At 40.5% G+C, this 18,593-nt stretch overlaps 1 protein-coding gene across 3 annotated transcripts in view; it reads left to right on the forward strand.

Moving 5' to 3' along the window:
- Positions 1 to 449: 449 nt before the first annotated feature.
- Positions 450 to 18,593, forward strand: part of LOC311243726 (forkhead box protein P1-B-like) — a 61,713-nt gene continuing 43,569 nt past the window's right edge. For all 3 annotated transcript variants that reach the window (XM_084333062.1, XM_084333060.1, XM_084333061.1), the window contains exon 1: positions 450 to 560. The gene's annotated coding sequence lies outside the window, so the exon portion shown is untranslated. The remainder of the gene's footprint in view (positions 561 to 18,593) is intronic.

Consider the following 18,593-nt stretch of genomic DNA (forward strand, 5'->3'; position numbering starts at 1 on the left):
GTGATAACTTCTTGTAAATATAATATTAGTGAAATTAAACTAGGCCTACTCCCCACTTTGTTGAAAACCCCCTCAAGGACCCCAATGGAAGTCCCCTGACCACACTGGGGACCACTGATGTAAGCAAATATCTCTGATCTTACAATCTAATTTATCCAAAGGTCAAAATATATAGGTGTCATAATAAGGATGTCATGCAATTGTTTTTAACTATAGGAATTGTTTTAAACCAATGTTAATGTTTGTGTTCTTGTTGTCTGACTTATCTTTGTTTTTTTTCCTCCTGTCTAATGTAATCTCATTGTATTTCCGATCAATAAATAAAGGTGAAATGAAATGCAATTGAACCCGCCGCCGCACGCATTGTCAGATTAGATGTTCTGAAACGACCCCTCGTGTGTGGAGGAGTTCTGACGTCACCATTGTTTACTTTTGCCTAAGCCCCGCCCCTCTGCTGCTACTGTAGCAACTTGTGGCTAAACCGCCTTAGCTTGGGAGGTTCTGCTTCGAGGGTTATTCAGACACCAACCCTGGGTTAGAGATTGTCCTAATCTGTATAGGTAAGTCAACGTTAATTCACTAAGGTATCAAAAGTTGGCGATAAAGTGTTAAAAATCAATGTACTGTTGTTATAGCGCCCTGTGTTTGGGGCAAACGGAGAAACGGCTAAGCTAAGGCAAGGCAACGTAGCGATAGCTTTTGGTTGCAACGTTTTAGTCGATTTCCTATACAGCCGTGTGCTAAAGCCAGAATAACAAATTATTTGTCCTATCGGTTAGGAACAATCTAATGCATGTTTCTCAACTAGTGACACGGCTCTGGTTTCTCCTCATGGCTAACGTTTGATCTCAAGTTGTATGACTAGCTAGCTAATAACGCTGGTTCAGAGAGAGAGAGATGGCTGACACTGGCGAGCGAGCTAGCTAGTCAACTGTTTCAGGTGTGTGTGTCCCCACAGGACGGAGACACAATGTTATGTGTCGTTTTGGGTCGTGGGCTGCTAAAGGGTTAAAGAATACCAATGATGATCCCAGTTTCATTGAAAGAGTCACAAAGCGATGTCCATGTTGTTGCCACCTTTCCTGTAACCTGTAGGCTAAACCAAGATCACTCATTATGAATTGAAAATGGGGGACCCTGATGTAAACAAGACAAAAGTCTCTCTCTCTCTACAATTGTGTGTATTGAGCCGTACTGTATTGTACCCATTCTGCAATCTGTTAAATAAAGTTTTCATTCATTCGTTCATCTAACTGGTACATTACGTTACTTGTACAAAAACACAAGTCTTGTTAAAGTTGAGATCAGTCCTCCATGTTCACCTCATCTGCTCTAAAGAAAGCACCGCAGGTACCAGGCTACCTTGGAGAAATCCAACCTGGGAGCAGACCCGACAGTGCAACCTTGGGGGGAGTAGAGTCAGTCCATCAGTCCGCACTCTCAACTCATTTATTATTAGCACCACAAAAGAGTGACTTTATTTTTTGCACACATAACATGCTCTACGTGTATGCCTGTCCCCATTCCACCACGTGGTTTTATTAAGATGTGTGCTTTTGTTGGCTTTCTAACAGCATGATTAAATAGTTAATTCTTCTCTGGGTTTGCTTCATTGTTGTGTCTGAAACTGTGCCACCCCTGGAGAGTAGTTGTCAGTCAATGATGTGACATTGTTCAAACTTGAGTTTTAACAACAGAGAAGGGATTAGGATTAGGCGCTAAGGCATTCATAACATGCTGAATGAACGATTGCACTGTCTGGTGATTGTCCGGCCACTCTGAAGAAAGCAATGTCAACACCCCAGAAGCACACTGTGAACCTTTCTGCACTTCTGATAAAAATCCTGTCTAATAATATGATCGTTCATTTTGAGTAATCCTAAATACCGTACACAAAAACCACGGTTCGGTACGTACCTAGTTTTTGAAGTCACGGTTCGGTACGAGTTTTCGGTACAGTGGGGGAAAGTTTGGCTTTCCATGTTCCACTCAGGGGTATGGCTGTCAACGAATATTATATATTGAAATGAATAATCGACTTGTAAAGAAAAGAAAAAATAATAATTATTATGTTAGATTGTGAGAAAAAAACAGCCCTTGGTGGGCGGTTAACATACCGTTGTATTCGTTCGGTACACAGCCGTTCGGTACGGTACACACACTGAAGCGGTTCGGTACGGATACGTGTACCTTTACACCCCTACTAAATAGTAATTCCTCCAGTCATGTAAAACTTTGTCCCATATAAAGGTCCTCAACCCTGTCACTCTCAATTTTGCCATTACTTTCTTTTTGTCGGTGTTAAAATCACGTCCTCCCCCAGTCCACCGGGAAAGCAAAGCTGAAAAACAAAAACAAAAGTAAATCACCTCACGTAATTTCTTTTGAACCCAGGCCATAGACACGTCGTCATGACATGATGTTGACTACAGGCCATAGTTTCACTCAACACTTTAATATTGAGAAACCTAGCATGGTGCTGCATCCTCTCACCAGGCTCCAATCCAACAGGGTGAGTGTTTTAGCCGTAAAAAAAAAACATGGTACATGTCCTCTTCCAAGACGGGAAGCTAACCGTATAATCAGATGTGTGTTCATATGGTCTACTGATGAAATGGTTGCAAACCGTATGTTGCATTAATAGAAGGTTATTAAGGGCGACTGGGTAGCACAGTGGACTAAGCACTCGCCTACCACAACAGAGACTCTGGGATCGAATCCAGCTGGTACCTCCGGCTTGGTCAATCGTCCCTACTAACACAATTGGCAGTGTTAGCAGGTGGGAAGCCGTCGGGGTATGTATCCTGGTCGTTGTAAACTGTGACTCCTACTGGTCGGTCGGGGTACCTGTTCAGCAGGGAGGGGATCTGGGGGAAATAGCGTGAACTAGGGGTGGACGGTATAAACGGTATACGGTATAAACGGTATGAATTTGCTCTACGGTATGGATTTTGACTATACCGTGTAACCGGTAGTGCAGCTCTAAAATAGCAATGACGTCATGTAACCACAGCGCGACTATTTCACTCGCATTTGCCCCTAAAAATAGATAGAATTAGTCATAGATAATAGATATGTGCGAACTGGAAAAAGTTATTTAGGAGGCTTCGCGCAGTGGGCGTGCCAGCCCCTACCGCACGCATGTAAACACGGGTCTAGTAGTCTAGTGGGATGGGACACGGGAGCTGTCGGGAGGACGGCGGCGTCTCCCTGAGCTAACGTTAGCTTAGCTACCGTTACAAAATGACCCAGTCAACTATTCACTTTTAGTTTAATACATGATGGGGCATTGTCTAACCGAACGGTATCTAGTCGGCCAGCTACCGATAGCTCCTGACATCAACAAACGCTCCACAAAGTCTAGTACTAGAGACGTGTGTGCTACCTGTTAGCTCACGTTAACGCAAGTTAGTTCACCGTTCAAAACGAAATGTCCCATTGAACTAAATAATTCACTGATGCGTTGTATTAACGTTATATATCCGGCTAGCAGTAGCTACAGATAGCTCCCGATATCAATGTCTTATAACACTGATTCGATGCGTATTCGAGCTGAGGGCTTGCTAATGTTATACCAATACAATAGGGTCCAGGTGCAGCGCCGGTGAATCCTGGCCGTAGCTCTGCTCGAGGCTACTCGAGTATAGGTCCAGGTGCAGCTCCGGAGAATCCTGGCCGTAGCTGGAGGCTACTAGAGTACACACAGACAGTGGAGCTTGTTGCGTGGTGGCGATGTCTCGCAGATAATACAAGTACAAGTCTAATTATATAATATATATATTTTATAAAAAATAAAAAATAAATTATATAAAATAAAAAAAATGTTTTTATCAAAAACGATGATACCGTGATATATACCGTTACGTCTATGCTTCAAATTATACCGTGATATACATTTTAGACCATACCGTCCACCCCTAGCGTGAACCTCTGCACGTGTTATGTTCCCCCAGTGAAACTCCTCACTGTCAGGTGAAAAGAAGCGGCTGGCGACTCCACATGTATCGGAGGAAGACATGTGGTAGTTCTACACCCTCCCCAGGCCAACAGTGGGGCAATGCGCGCAACGACCAGGAAGGGAATTGGCATAACGACTAAATTGGGATGGGTGAAAAATACAGAAAGCACAAAAAAAAAATTATTAAGTATAATCGTAAAGAGTCCAAGAGAGGTATACATTTAGTCATTTAGCTGACGCTTTTATCCAAAGTGACTTACAAGTTATGTACAACAAGTCAGCAGGAAGGGTACAACTCTATCAGCTGAGTAACAATGTTCATCACAGTGCTGCAGTGTTCAGTGCATAGTAGTAGAGACATGTTAGTACATTAGGAATTAGGAGTGTATGATAGTAGAGGACAGTAAGACAGTAGTGTTATTTTTTCCATTTCAGATATTGATTGAAGAAGTGTGTCTTTACTTAGTCGGTATAACAGTATCCACTATCCAGTTTAAGGTCATGTTGCAAGAGATTCCATGAGTGTGTGCTGCACTTAGGGTTGTCCCCGACTAAGGATTTAGATAGTCAACTATGATTGGACGAAATTTGCCGTTAGTCGACTATTAGTATATTTATATATAAAGTATATTTTTTAAAATTATTTAAAAAAAACGTTTTTTTATCATTCCATTTGGGCTGTGGGGGGTGCTTAATGTCTGAAGGAGTCGACTGAAGGCTTCTTGTCCTCTGCAAAAGCATGCAATTGGTCCACTGATCATGGATACATCTTGATATTTGTCTAGTCTAGTGTGTTCATTAGATGGGTGAAATCCTCTTTCAGTGCCTCTTTGCCTGTTTTCTTAGGCAGTTATCCTCTGGTATACGTGCCATTAGCGTTAGCCACGCTTCTAGGCCTCTTTTCTTTTGGAAAGAATGATATATATAAAAAAAAAATATATATATATATATATATATATATATATATATATTTTTTTTTATAAATATATATTTTTTCGTATTCGACTAAGAGGTTGGCAGTCGACTACGGCTCCTTTCGACGGATTAGTCGACTAATCGACTAATGGGGGTCAGCCCTAGCTGCACTCAAACTAAAAGCAGTCTTTCCAAGATCAGTCCTGGCATGAGGTACCTGAAGAACCAGCCAGTCACTGGAGAGAGTTAAAAGTGGACCAGGGTTCCAATGCAACATAGAAATAATAATATGATGGTAATTTTCCAAACCAGGGCTTTAGTTTATAGATATAGAGGTAGGTACTAGCGGTACCAGTGGTAATTATGTCTCCCAGTCAGAGAAGACCAACTAGGGCATAACAAAAAATATTGTTTGTTTCCGGTTGCCGACCGACCCTGCCGATTTAGGTACGACCCAATATATTTTATGAGTAAAAAAAAAAAAAAAAAATGATTTATTTAAAAAAAAATTAGAATAAAGTTTCATAGAAATCTTAGTCAAACCTTTAGTATTATGGATATTAAACATGCTGGCAGAGTACATGCATCCATGTTGTTGTGAACATTTTAATTAAATAAAGAAATTCCCTATCCATAGTCGCCGTGGGAAAGAATAAAATAAAAAAATAAAATACAATAAATTCCCTACCTACCCATGCCTTAACTGACAACCAACAGGAAACAAACAATATATTTGTTTATGCCTAGCCTTATCATAGAGAATACAATACAGTAGTGATTATTGTTGCTCTCACCAGTAATAAACCTCATGGTTGAGTGGTAAACAGAATCTAAGGGCCTAAAGTGTGGAGGCAGCACTGTGTTTGTACATTATTACACCCCTATAACCCAAAACTGCTAGGAAAGTTGATTCAACAACCCTCTTCTTACAGATCAAAGGAAAGGTAATCTTGTTTCTGTATAAACGGACAATATTTTGTAGTAATTTGCCAGCAATATCCCTTGTGGTTTTTTAATGTAAATTTGACATCGAGCCAGATGCCAAGATACTTGTATTATGTTGACAGTAGAGATATGCAGTTTACAGTAGTCTTATGTTTTTAGATCTTGAGAAAATCATGAATTTCCTTTAATTTGCATTCAATACTAGTTTAAGACCAACCATTGTGTGATGTTTGGGTCTGGGACTCTGTGTGACCTGTTTTCAATGTTTACTAAAAGAGAAATGATACAATGAATTGTTTTTTTTAACCTGAGACTCATTGGCCTTGGCTAATTTGATATGAAGAACACGTAAAAGAACATTTCATTGTGTGCACACTGTGCAGCCCCCCCCCCCTACACATTTACACTACACATGGTGTTTTGGACTCAATTGTAGGTGAATACAAGTAAATATGATACAAATTTAACAAAATGTTTCGCTGTGTACTTCAGGGTTTCCGTTAGAAAAAATTGTTGCCGGTCTCAGGGTCCGGTAGATTTTTATCTACCGGTCAAATGAGAGAAATTCCGGTCAGAGTTTATTGAGCTTAAAAACAACAGGCTATATAAAGAATGACATCCTCAAGGCATGTAGATTTATAATATTTTAACTTAAAGCTAGGCTACTTTTGCGTATACAGTCATTATATTCCAAATAAAATAAGTCCAGAGACTCCGTGCTGCTGCCGACTTTAAATCAAATAGACCTGTGTCTGTGGGCAGTCGGCCCGACATTAATAAACAGCAGTCTGTTATAATCACATTTATGAGCTAACGAATTCCGTTATATTGGACATTTGTATTAATTATATCAAGCGAAGAACTGAGAAATTTGGCAGAGAGACGGCAACATTATCGTGGGTTTGCGTGATGTATATCTCCACCTAGTCCCAACGACTTGGTGCTGGTCATAATGTCCGGTGAAAACAACTCCCTCCAAGCACAACTTGACCACCCGAACCGTACCAAAACAGGCCAAAATTAAATAGCCCATGCGACGAATGATTCATTACATTCGTTTCATCGTTGCTCCACCAAGCAGCCGGTCCAACAATATCAGCGCGAGCGCCGCAGTTAGTTTGCAAGAAGCATCCAGCTGCAGACCCGCAGAGCAGCTTTCCAGGTCTGGGGACCGCACTGTGCCAGCAAAGCTGGTGGGTTCTGTGGGTCTGCAGCTGCATGCCTTCCGCAAATCCAGCAGCAAGCTCTCGCTGAGCGAAGCAACGACAACAAACGCAATGATTGTTTCGTTCATCGCATAGGCCACCCAACTCCAGCCCATCCAAATACAATTCAAATAATCAAACTGTGCCCAGAGGGAACTATTTTCACCGGACACTATGACCGGAGAGATTAAATTTGTCGGACTTCAACAGATTTTGCCAGTCAAATACCGGTAATTACCGGCTAACGGAAACGCTGGTGTACTTTCACTGTCTGCCTCCACCTGGTTTCACTTATATCTTTCAAGATAAACATAATGTAGGCCTATTCCATAGATTTCTTAATGGATTATTTTTTGACATCACATTTTATCACAAAAAACGAATAGCACTTTTATTGATAAATGTGATCTAGCAGCGGATAACATAACATATAAATACATATTAAATATAAATGAATAAATATGAACCTTCTGTAATTGAGATAAACACATGTTAAGTATTTGTACGTTAATTGTTATGGCTTTATTATTAAATAAATTATAATATAAATAATTATTAAAATTCCAATGTTGTGGGTCCAACAAAAATGCAAACAAATCAAAAGGTTCCCGGTTCAATTCCAGCTCCTGGTAGTGTGTCAAAGTGTCCTTGAGCAAGACACTTAGGCCTAACCCCAACTGCTCCCAATAAGCATGTTGGCACCTTGCATGGTCGCCTACGCCATCGGTGTGTGAATGTCTGGGTGAATGTGAGGCATAAGTAAAAATGCTTTGGATAAAAGCGCTATATAAAATTTGTCCATTTACCATTAAAAGAAAAGACAATATCATGAATATAAATGGTAAAGAGGATGAGACCCAAAATGTAACCTTGCGGAACACCCTTTGTTAATCCTTTGTTTCCGGAAAAAACTCAGATAAGCCACGTCCCTACTTCACACACTGACGCCTTTCAAACTAATAATTCTGAAACCAGTCACAAGGCTTTCTACAAACAACCAATATTACATCATTTTTGTAAAAGCAAAGGATGATCAGCTGTATCAAATTCTTTAGTTTAGACGGATCCACAAAAAGGTCAGCACAGTGTTTCTTTTGATGTAATGCAGATAACTATATCATTTGTAACTAATGTAACAGCTGAAATAGGGCTGTGATTTGCTGTGTGGACTTAAAACTTCAGTGACTTGAAAGAAAATACTTGAGTTTGTTATTTACCAACGATTCCCGGATTTTTGCCAATAGGGCCCCTTTTTAAATCCTTTCTATCACCACCTTTTATGTAAAGGAATCGCGTGAAATCGGCTCGTTGAGATAGAAAGATTAAATATTCATGAATTGCTCTGTAATAGGCTAATTGGAGCGGACAGAATTCCATTTGATCCTCTCCAGTTGAATTACTGGTATCATTGGCTTGCAATGCTTCAAATACATCATTAAGAGAGAAGGGATCATGGAAGTGCAACTGAGAAGCACGTTTCATACTGCACACACACTCACACTCATCATCAATCATTTATACTCTGAGACGTCAAAGTGGTGGCGAAGGTTTGCGACGCCTACATCATGCAGCTGGGCCAAAAATGTAACCGCTCATCAAATCAAAGCGAGCTGATGCGGACAGTGCAGAGCTGTGATTGGCCCCTGGGCTGGGCTGGGCCTCGCATACTTTACCATTTATTATCTCAGGCGCTTGGTCGGAGCGTTCCATTATCGATTGGGATTAACTCCATTACAAACATGGACCAAATCGTGATAAAAAGACTGGCAGAGGAAGTCAGAAATTTGTAGAACACAACGCAGTACAGCCACCTAGTGGTTCAGTGGTGTACTGGTGGAAGTGTATGTCGGCTCCCACGCGACAACGTTGAAGCCAGAGCCATATAAAAGCATATAAGCATAACCCTTTCACTGCCACACTACAGAAGGTTAACCCTTTCACTGCCACACTACAGAAGTCACTGCCACACTACAGAATGTTAACCCTTTCACTGCCACACTACAGAAGGATAGGCGAAGGGAGAATTGGCACAGCGAAATTGGGATGGGAGAAAAAGAGGAGAAAAAGTGGATAAAAAAATAAGGTTTTAAACCATTTCACTACCACACTACAAAGGGTTAACTCTTTCACTACCACACTACAGAAGATTAACCCTTTCACTACCACACTACAGAATGTTAACCCTTCCACTACCACACTACAGAAGGCTAACCCTTTCACTACCACACTACAAAGGGTTAAACCTTTCACTACCACACTACAGAAGGTTAACATTTCACTACCACACTAAAGATGGTTAACGCTTTCACTACCACACTACAGAAGGTTAACATTTCACTACCACACTAAAGATGGTTAACGCTTTCACTACCACACTACAGAAGGTTAACACTTCACTACCACACTACAGAAGGTTAACCTTTCACTACCACACTACAGAAGGTTAACCTTTCACTACCACACTACAGAAGGTTAACCTTTCACTACCACACTACAGATGTTTAACCTTTCATAAGTTTCATTACCACACTGCAGAAGGTTAACCTTTCACTACCACACTACAGATGTTTAACCTTTCATTACCACACTGCAGAAGGTTAACCCTTTCACTACCACACTACAGACTGTTAACCTTTCACTACCACACTACAGACTGTTAACCTTTCACTACCACACTACAGACTGTTAACCTTTCACTACCACACTACAGACTGTTAACCTTTCACTACCACACTACAGATGGTTAACCTTTCACTACCACACTACAGACTAGGGATGTCCGATATTATCGGCCGACCGATATTATCGGCCGATATCGGCAGTAAAATGTGATATCGGAAAATATCGGTATCTGTAAAAATAAATAAAAAACAATAACAATATATATATATTTTTTTTTATATAAAAACATTTATTTCACCTTTATTTACCCAGGCAAGCAAGTAAGAACCAATTATTATTTTATTTATTGTCAAAGTATGCATGTTGGTTTAATTCAACAACAAGAGATATGTAATGTTAAATTTTACTTTTTTAATGATCATATTTTGCACAGATAATGCTTACATTTAGAAAGCCTTTTGAATGCATCCAGTGAAATTATTAGTTACCTGAAATTATTCAGTTTTTTGGGGGGGAAACCCTGCATATATCGGTATCGGTTGATATCGGTATCAGTATCGGAAATTAAGAGTTGGACAATATCGGAATATCGGTATCGGTAAAAAAGCCAATATCGAGCATCCCTACTACAGACTGTTAACCTTTCACTACCACACTACAGAAGGTTAACCTGGCTTTCACTACCACACTACAGACTGTTAACCTTTCACTACCACGCTATATACAGTTAACCTTTCACTACCACACTACAGAAGGTTAACCTTTCACTACCACACTACAGAAGGTTAACCTTTCACTACCACACTACATATGGTTAACCTTTCACTACCACACTACAGAAGTTAACCTTTCACTACCACACTACAGATGGTTAACCTTTCACTACCACACTACAGACTGTTAACCTTTCACTACCACACTACAGAAGGTTAACCTTTCACTACCACACTACAGAAGGTTAACCTTTCACTACCACACTACATACTGTAGTGTTCTGTAGTGTATAGTGGAATCGGAGAGTAGGGTTGCACAATACATCTATACTAGAAGAGTACCACGATACCCAGCCGTTAAAATCCGTCCAATACTCCATTTTATTAGTATTGAATTGATACTTTTAGAATAATAGCCTGATGTATTTTCTATGAGTTGAGTGACTGGAGTAGTGTGTGTGTGTCTGTGTGTGTGTTCGCAAGCTTTGCGTAGTGGGTGTGTCAACAGTGTCAGCTGATTTTAAGTAGCCAGAGCCAGACAGAGATTAGCTATGTAGCTCAGCAGTGGTAACAAAATTATAAAAAAAATAATTTGGGAGGGGGGAATTTTAGTTTCAACAGCGTCAACATATTGTATGTTATTCTATTAATAAAAAATATTTCATAAAGAATTTTCCATGTTCTGTCATCTAATATGAAATATTCCATTAGTCCTGATGTTTTAGGTTTCGTGACCGGTATCAGTATACTTTAGGACAGTATCGGTATTGAAGTCAAAATGTTGGTATCGTGAAAACAACAGTATCCATCCGCGTGACAATGTATTTCCATTCAGCCGACATCACGGTTGACGCACAGCGTTACTCTCTCATCACGTACAGCAGGGTTCTCACAAGGTCCTTGAAGTGCTTAAAGTGCTTGATTTTTGACAAAAGCCAAGGCCTGGAATTCCTTGAAAACAGCAATTTTTTAACAAGGTGCTTAAAAAGTCATTGAAATTCAAATCAACCATTTGCATTGAACGTTTTGTTCATCCATGATCAAATTGTTCTGAATCAAGAAATTGTTTTCTTTGTTCTGTTTTAATCAAATCTGACGAGTTGCTGTCTCGTGCCGCTACAACTGATTTTCCTCATTTCTTCGCGTGTGAAATTAACAATAGTGCTTAGAAAAGTACTTAAAAGTCCTTGAATTAAATTGAGCAATGTCTGTGGGAACCCAGGGTATGCATGTGTGCGCAAAGGGCACTCTGAGCTACACACAGCGCGGACCGCAGCCCCCCCCCCCCCTCCCACACCCCTGCGTGATTAAACCCTGCGACGCTCTATGACACCATGTCTGTGTCCTTGTTCTAATGGATGCTCGCTCGGCATCAGCACAGTGTTTGTCGAAGGCAGAGCAAATCTCGTTCTGTTTGGAAATCATACAGTCACCATATTTAATGTGTGAGCAGGGAATTAGTGGTTTTGTTTTTTGTTTGAGTTTTTAACCGCTTTCCAAAACTGTTGCCGGGTTTGAGTAGGAGCTAGTATTATAGTATATAATAGTATATATATATATATAATAGTATTTCTATTGTTTTCTAAACGGTAGCCAGCCCAGCTTGCAGGATCACCCGAGTGTCTGGTACAAGACTTGGGACGGTTCTTTTGTTTCAGCAGAGCTGGCAAGTGGCAACTTGTGTGAGAACCAGTTAATAATGTTTTTTATTCTACGATATTTGTATTTTTGAATACTGCATTTTTTTCCCAATAACTAAAATAAAGGTGTTTGTACTCTTATCTTAATGTATTGATCTATTTTTCTTTACTGCCGGCTCCCTTATTTAACTTTTTAATTTCTAACTTTTATCTTTATTGTTTGTCTATCTCATTGCTTCGCTCTTTTCTTAACATTTTAACTCTTTCATCGTGTGTCCATTTTAGGTCCGTCTATTTTAACGTTTGTCTGACCTGAATTTCCCCAAGGAAACTTAAAAAAAAATATAAAAGCCCAGTGCTATTTGAACAATTAAAAAAAAACTATTTATTAGGCTTAATGAACATCTTTCAATGCCACCCGCAGAGAGGTGGATTGTGTTTACCCTTTCAGAAGGCCTCTTTGTTTATAGGTCCAATCCTGAATCCAGGCATAAACAAAAGGGTAGCCCCCACATCTGAAAGCCTGTTTTGACACAACAGGTTTTTCTGTGCATCAGCAAAAGGGCTGATATACTGTTAGCCTAGGCCTAATTTAGTGGTCTAGGAAAATCTGAAGAAATCTATTTCACTCATTCTGTTGATGAATCGGTAAAGCCTAAATTAATACACAATTCACTAGTGATGCACGATATATCGGCCGTCGATATAATATCGGCCGATTTGGCCGTTTTTTTACACATCGGTATCGGTCCGATATCAAGATAGGGCCGATATGGGCATATAAAAGATTTTTTTTTTCTTTCTTTTAACATGTTTTGGCCTTAAAGGGGAACTATCTTATAAATGGCCTTTTTGAGTGTTTAGCATTGTTTCCTAGCTATGTGAACTTATATTAATATGATCTATGTCTCAAAATTCTCATATTGGCGCATTCTTCCAATTCTCCTCTCACAATATTCACCCTCACTGAACTGAGTCGTTTGAAAATGTGCCTATATGTGATGTCATATAGTCACCGCTGCATGTTAATGTTCAGGGGGGCCGGCACGGTGCCGTGGTTTAGGAGCCCAGGCTGCATGTTAATGTTCAGGGGGGACGGCACGGTGCCGTGGTTTAGGAGCCCAGGCTCAAAACAGCTCGAGATCTTGAGGTAGAAAAATGCTGTTTTTGAGGACTTGATTAGAAATACAAAACAATGAATAAAAAAAATATATATATTACAGAGGTGTTCCATAGACTCACAGGAATTGTGTAAAAGTGCCCAAATAGTGAAAGAAATAGTAAAATAGTTCCCCTTTAAATCGTTTCAAAATATTTCATTTCTGAAAATAAGTTACAAAAGTAAAAAGATTATGCGTTTTGGCCTTAAAAAGGTGTTTTCTATACAGAGATATCGACATCGGTAAATATCGGTATCGGCCAGAACAGCAATATTAATATCGGTTATTGGTATCGGCCACAATTTTCACATCGGTGCATCACTGCAATTCACCTACATACTCATCATGAAGTGGGCTATAGGCTAATAAATCCCTGCCCTAAGAGTAGTCTTTCCTGAAACTGGAAAGCATGATTTGGTTTAGAGTTGTTCCGATACCGATACCAGTATCGGAAATGCCGCCGATACTGCCTAAAATGCTGGTATCGGCGAGTACACGTAAATTCTAGCCTCCGATCCCATGACGTCATTTATCTCCTGCCTAGAGTGAGGATTATAAAATGAACGTGTTTTAAAGTGTGATGCTGTTTGTCATTTTAACAGCAGATACACTTTCTTAAATTCCATTGTCCCGACAGAGCGGTGTGACAGGGAGCTCGGACGGGATGTGTTTTCCTTGCTGGTGTTATGATAGCATTAGCTGAAAAGCTAGCTAGTTGGAACAACATCCGCTTTAACGTTACATCAAATCAGATGATCGCCTGTCCTTTCTCCAGGACCTGACACTGTCCGTCTATCAACAATAATGCACCCACGGTGAATCGTATTTAAGTCAAGTAGCTACTGACTAGCGTTAGCTGACTAACGTTATCAATAGTGCTGTCAGGCGATTAAAAAAATTAATCTAATTAATTACAGGATTTGTAATTAATTAATCTAATTAATCGCATAACCATTTTAGGCCTTATATTCTATATTCTATAATCATATTTCAAATGGCATGTGTCCGGATGGCAGAATTCAGTACTGTATCTACAAAACCTTCTGTTTAATCATCTTCCATTTATTAATTTGCTTAGATTTTTCAGGTCTGGTCAATTTTAGCATGGTGTTATTCACAGTCAAAGATAAAAAAAATATGTAATTGATATTCTCATTTGGTTCATTACAATTTACTCAAGCCTAGTAACAGACACAGTATTTCTGACACTGGGAATACATTCCCTGAGATCCATAGATGTCCCTAGAATCAGATACCAAGAACATGCAAATGGTCATATTAAAAAAAAGTCTATAATGTGTATTCTACGTTCTTATGGAATGAATGAGATAAAACAAAAAAAATATATCTAATTAACGCGATAAACTGACAGCCTTAGTTATCAAATGTCAATGCGGGGAAGACGAGCTAGGTCAGCTAGCTTAGCTTGATAACGTTACCGTGGCTAAAGTTGGTGCTATTCATAATCCAGCAATAATGGCTGCAGCCCTGCAAGCAAAGTACAGCAAGTTCCAAGTGCCAAAGGATAAGAGTCTGAGGCGGAGTCTCAAAAGAGAATGTTGAATATTTATTTTGCATCGAAAATCACAACATAAACGGTAATACTAGCTACTAGCTTACAGACTGGGTAGCGAGTGCAACACCGTCTAACGTCCGTGCGGATCATTGGAGTAGGGTATATCTGCAGTGCTGCAGCCCCATACTCATTGATTAATGATACTAATACTAATCTATACAATCACCTGTTGTTGAATAAATACCATTACTTGGTTACCTGGACAAGAGGCAGGGGAACTATGTGAGAATGCTATTCATCGACTACAGCTCGGCATTCAATACCATAGTCCCCTCCATACTCATAGCCAAGCTCAGGGACCTGGGCTTGGGCTATGACCTCTGCCAGTGGGTCTTGGACTTCCTGACTGGCAGACCCCAGGTGGTGAGAGCAGGCAACTGCACCTCCTCATCCATCACCCTCAACATAGGGGCCCCCCAGGGCTGTGTTCTGAGTCCCCTCCTCTACTCCCTGTACACACACGACTGTGTGGCTCAGCGGAGTAGCAATACAATCGTCAAATTTGCTGACGACACAGTGGTGGTGGGCCTGATCTCTGCCAACGACAAGAGGGCCTACCTGGAAGAGGTCAAGGTCCTGGCGGGATGGTGCCAGGAAAACAGCCTCTCCCTGAACGTCAGCAAAACAAAGGAGATGATTGTGGACTTCAGGAGGTCGGGGGTCAAGGACTACAGCCCCCTCAGCATCGACGGGGCACCGGTTGAGAGAGTCAACAGCTTTAAGTACCTCGGAGCCTACATATCCGAGGACTTGACATGGACCACACACATTGACAGTGTGGTGAAGAAGGCACGACAACGCCTCTACTTCCTCAGGCGCCTAAGGAAGTTCCAAGTCAGCCAGAAGATCCTTAAGAACTTCTACTCATGTACAATAGAGAGCATCTTGACCGGCAACATCACCTCCTGGTTTGGGAATAGCACTGCACAAGACCGAAGCAGACTACAAAGAGTGACACGTTCAGCCGAACGCACAATTGGAGGGGGGCTCCCCACCCTCCAGAACATTTACTACAAGCGTTGCAAGGGCAAGGCTAAGAGAATCATTAAAGACTCCAGTCACCCGAACAACTGCCTCTTTGAACTGCTGCGGTCAGGCAAGCGATACCGGAGTCTCAAGGCGAGCACAGAAAGACTCAGAAGAAGCTTCTATCCCCAGGCCATCAGGCTGCTAAACGAACAATGAATGAACACTACACAACAACAACCACCAAACGCACATAGCACACACATCCACACGCACACACTCACTTTAAACAAACACACTGTAGCACCCACTCCACACACTTTATAGCACACACCCACTTTAAACAAACACACTGTAGCACCCACTCCCCACACTTTATATTTATGGATGAAGGATTGCACTACAACTCGTACACCTTACTGTAAATTGTACCTAAAATTGTACCTCATCCCATTTCTGCTTTGCACTAGATAGTACTGTACATTAGTACACTGCATAGTATTGTGTATTGTATATTATATGGTAACTCAGAACATTGTACATATGTCTATACCGAACACTGTGACCTCATTTTCTTCTTCTAAATTCATGCTATATTATGTTATTATGTTATTTGATACTATCTTGTCTAGCACAGTCTCTGGAGCGTAACAGTAAGAAGCATTTTGTATGAAAGTATTCTGTACTTCTGTATGACAACTATTAAAGAACTTGAACTTGAACTACTTTCTAGATATTACTAAAAAACAGTAGAGTTGTTCCGATACCGATACCAGTATCGGAAATGCTGCCGATACTGCCTAAAATGCTGGTACCCTCTAATTCTGTGCTCCGATACCATATGACGTAATTTATCAACAACACTGCGGTCTGCTGAGTGAGCATTATTATAAAACAAACGTGTTTTTAACCGACCGTGAATTAAAGTGTCAATGCCATTTGTCATTTTAACAGCAGATACTTTCCAGATACGTTGCCATCGTCCCGACAGAGCGCTGTTGACGGGGAGCTCTGATGGGTTCGCTTGGTGGTGTTATTAGTAGAGATGTTCCGATACCATTTTTCCCTTTCCGATCCGATTCCGATACCTAAGCTTTGGGTATCGGCCGATACCGATATTTATCCGATACCAGTGCATAAAAAAAATTTAAAAAAAAATTATATAAATTATACGTTTTTTTTTTTTTTTTTTTTCAGATACTGTTATACTGTTTTTTAGTAATAACTAGAACGTATAGTATTTATTCAACAACAGGTGATTGTATAGATTTGTATTAGTATCATTAATCAATGAGTATGGGCTGCAGCACTGCAGATATACCCTACTCCAATGATCCACACGGACATTAAACGGTGTTGCACTCGCTACTCAGTGGCTCTGCAGATATACCCTATTCAGTCTGTAAGCTAGTGGCAGATAGAACGTTCATGTTGTGGTTTTTGATGCAAAATAAATATTCAACATTCTCTTTTGAAACTCCGCCTCAGACTCTTATCCTTTGGCACTTGCTGTACTTTGCTTGCAGGTCTGCAGCCATTATTGCTGGATTATGTGAATAGCACCAACTTTAGACACGGTAACGTTATCAAGCTAAGCTAACTGACCTAGCGCGTCTTCCCGCATTGATAACGTTAGTAATAGTCAGCTAACGCTAGTCCGTAGCTACTTAACTTAAATACAATTCACCGTGGGTGCATTATTGTTGATAGACGGTCACGGACAGTGTTAGGTCCTGGAGAAAGGACAGGCGATCATCTGATTTGATGTAACGTTAAAAGCGGATGTTGTTCCAACTAGCTATCTTTCCAGCTAATGCTATCATAACACCAGCCAAACACAGCCCGATTCCCGTCCGAGCTCCCCGTCACACCGCACTGTCGGGGACAATGGAATTTAAGAAAGTGTATCTGCTGTTAAAATGACACAGCATCACACTTTAAAACATGTTCATTTTATAATCCTCACTCTCCGCAGGACTCGGCAGGAGATAAATTACATCATGGGATCGGAGGCTAGAATTTACGTGTACTCGCCGATACCGATACCAGCGTTTTAGGCAGTATCGGCGGCATTTCCGATACCAGTATCGGTATCGGAACAACTCTAGTTATTAGCATTGAACAGCTAACCGAAAGCTAGCGTTAACTAACGTTAAAGTTTTAGCTTTAACGTACCTTGGCTAAAGTTGGGGCTATTCATAATCCAGCAATAATGGCTGCAGACCTGCAAGCAAAGTACAGCAAGTTGGCAAACGAGTATTCCAAGTTAAATCACATTTTCACCAGTAACGTTAGTCTTTCCATCTACCGGTAGCTCATGCTAGCTAACCTAACGTTAGCTCACGTTAACGTCGTCACTGATCGACCACCTCGCGTACACAATTAATGACATGTTGCGGACAGCCATATCGGTGACAATGTTTAGCTTTTAGTGCCAAATGATAAGAGTCTGAGGCGGAGTCTCAAAAGAGAATGTTGAATATTTATTGTGCAAAAATCACAACAAAAAAACTGAGCCTTGTGGAAGCAAGTGCAGCAACGAATAATGTCTGTGTGGAACTAATGTGCCAACAACCTTTCCGTGGGTGAACTCATTGAGATAGTTTTCAATTACTGATACTAATACTAATCTATACAATCACCTGTTGTTGAATAAATACCATTATTATTTTATTTTTTTATTTTTTTTTTAAATGTATGCACTGGTATCGGATCAGTATCGGTATCGGCCGATACCCAAAGCTTAGGTATCGGAATCGGATCGAAAAAATGGTATCGGAACTAGGGATGCCCCGATCGATCGGCCAGTGATCGGTATCGGCCAATATTCAGTATAAATATGAGATCGGTGATCGGTGATAATGCTTTATTTTCGCCGATCGAAAAACATGAT

Source organism: Notolepis coatsorum, assembly GCF_963971535.1.
Source record: "Notolepis coatsorum genome assembly, chromosome: 17".
Taxonomy (NCBI): domain Eukaryota; kingdom Metazoa; phylum Chordata; class Actinopteri; order Aulopiformes; family Paralepididae; genus Notolepis; species Notolepis coatsorum.